Raw genomic sequence first — 3,117 nt, forward strand, 5'->3', positions numbered from 1 at the left:
CTGTTTGAAAATGTCCCTGGCAGTTTCTCCAACAAGCAATTACGCAACTACTGCAAAATCTCTTTTATAAACACTCAGACCACCCAACAGAAAGCCAACATTAAGTACTCTTTTTGCAATCATTTTGCCATTGCATGTGTGTATTACTGAAAATAAAAAGGCCACAAAAAAAAGATAGATGAGATTTCCCCAAGATGCCCCCCAGAAGAACCCTAAAGAATGTCTAACTTTTTTATTTTTACCAAAACATCCATTCAACTGTAACTTGGGAAATACTCCTTTTTACAAAAGTCATACACCAAAAGGCTTTGGGCATTCACAGCCCAGTATTTGCAAAGGTGCAGCTCTGCTGTGATATCTGTTAAGAAGCTCTCAAGTTTGTCAGTACAGATCTAAGAATTTACTTATTCAAATGGCTGTGCTCATCGCTTTACAGTATGAGTCTGGAAAACCACTGCAATTTGAGTTCCCAAAGTCAAAGCTACCCTTGTGATGTACGGAGAGGCAAAATAGGAGAGCTAGGCTCTTACATAGTGATTTATCTTGTGAGCTAGCTTGATGTGTGGAAGCCGTGTTAAAACGTTATAAATGAAAGCCTCCTGGTTTTGGAGTCAAACAGAACTGGATATGAATCACAGCTCAGCATGATCTTGTGTGGGTCAGCTAACCACTTAGCTACTCCGAGATCTGCTTCTTTTTCTCCTATTTTACCAAAACATGTTAGTCCTCTGGCTCATTTGTTTAGCACCTTATTTCAGCAAAAGCTATCCTGATGAACTATATACAGAAAGTACTAACGGATAGATGCTTTACCCTTTTCAGTATACCAAATGAGTTCCAGAAGTAGCCTTAATGCCTTAAACCTGTAACTTTCAAAATGATGACCCCAAGTTTGGGCGCTTGTCTTTGAGCAGAGGTCCCAGTGGTGGAGTTCCAAGCTTCTCTCCTCATCTCCACCCAAACAGCTTGATCTTTGCTTGTTCTATTTAGCAGAGCTCCACCCAAGCTGGTATTTTAAAAAAGGAAAAAGAAAAGTCCCATTCCTGTGATAGACAGAATTCTAAAAATCAGACCTCCATTCCAGGATTCCATGACTAATCCCCAGAACCTGTGAGTATGATAAGCTAGCACTCCCAGGATTAGGTTGTTATATGGCATAACTGACCTTTAGGGAGATGATCCAGGTGGTCCTTAAAAGCACAGCACTTTCTCTGGCTGATGGCAGAAGAAGAAAGTGGAGAGATCTGAAACAGGAGGAGAATTTGACATGCTGCTTTGCTGCTTTCAGGACGGAGAGAGATATGACAATTGAGCACCAAAGATATGCGAGACATTTCCCTCACACACCCCCAAAAAGCATAATAATCCACTCTCATTTCACAAAGGAAGAGAATTTAATAGAGATGAAGAAATTTTCCCCAAATCAAAAGTGTAACTCAGATTAAAAAACCTGTCTTCTCTTACAACTAAATAAGAAAAAAGATAACCAACTCATTAAAATACATTTAAAATAGAAATAGTCAAAAGAGACTTTCAACCTCATTCAAAATAAACACATGAAAATTAAGTGAAATATGATCTATTTATTAACATAAATTTAAAAGCTTAATAACATCAAATATTTATAAGAGTAAAAACCAGACATTCTCTTATATTATTAATAGAAATGTAATTTAGAACGTCCTTTTGGGAGATCAATATGGCAAAACATCAAAATTTGAACTATACAAGCCTTTGAATCAGAAATTATGATTTACTCATACAATAGAATATCTATAAAAGAATTTAAAAGAATGAAAATGAGGTCAATCTATATGGGCAAAAACCAACAAATGTTATTCCATGAAAGGAGCAAGATGCAAATCTCGTTTGTACTGATAGTGTTTACACAGTGTACATTAGATTTTGATATCCGAGTTAAAATCCTCTGGAAGGATCCACAAGAAATTATTGAGAATTGATGTTCCTTTAGAGAGAAACATCAGAAAATAAGGATAAGAATAAAGGAGAATTTTGACTTTTTTTCAAATAAAATAATAAAATATGCATATATATGTATTTAAAATGTACATATTTTATTTTAAAGCATATTTATATGATTGAATGTATGGATGTGTTTGTTTACTTGTTTTGTTATTTTAACAAATATGGCTTAGAAAAGAATAAACCATCCACAATTCAGGGTCTATTCTGCAGCAGCTTCTTGTTCCATAGAAAAAGGAAGAGAGAAAAGAAAGGTAGTTATTTGGGAAAATTCTGATGGATCTGCTTTGTGCTGGGTAATATGCAGAAAGGATGGTGCCATTTTAATTCCCTTGTCCTTTCTTTTACTATAATTTTTAAAGTAATTTTCTTAGTGGTTGCCCCAGAGATTATTTTTATCATCTTTTACATTTACCTGTATAGTTGCCTTTACCAATGCTTTTTATGTCTTTTGTGTAGGTTTGAGTTACTATATAGTGTCCTTTCATTTCAACCTGAGGGACTCCGTTTTGTATTATGTAGGACACATCTCTCCATTTTTGTTTATCTGGGAATGTCATAATTTCGCCTTCATTTTTGAAGGATATTTTTACTGGATACAGAATTCTTGGTTGACAGTGTTTTGTTTTGTTTTTTTCCAGCATTTCAAATGTGTCATCCACTTAATTGTTCCCACCACAAAAAAAAAAAAGAAATGATAATTATATGACAACTATATTGCAGTATAGAAGTCTATCAAATCAGCACATTGTGCACTTTAAACTTACATGATGTTATATTGTATATCAATTATATCTCAATAAAAATAAACCTTAAAATAAATCAATCGATTAATCATCAGCTCTCTTCTGGCCTCCATGGTTTCTAATGAAAAATCAACTCTTTTTCTTATTAAGGATCTCTTGAGCTTCTCTCTTGCTGCTTTCAAGATTCTCTCTTAAATCTGGCTTTCAACAGTTTCATTTTGCTGTACATAGATGTACAGCAAAGATGTGTCTCTCTATGAGTTTATCTTAATTGGAGGAGTTCATTGAGCTTCTTGCATATTAGTGTTCTCCAACAAAATTGGCAAGTTTGGAATCATTATTTCCTCAAATAGTCTTCTACTCTTTCTCTCTTCTTCTTCTTTGGACT

Source organism: Pteropus vampyrus, unplaced genomic scaffold, assembly GCF_000151845.1.
Source record: "Pteropus vampyrus isolate Shadow unplaced genomic scaffold, Pvam_2.0 Scaffold122, whole genome shotgun sequence".
NCBI classification, from domain to species: Eukaryota; Metazoa; Chordata; class Mammalia; order Chiroptera; family Pteropodidae; genus Pteropus; species Pteropus vampyrus.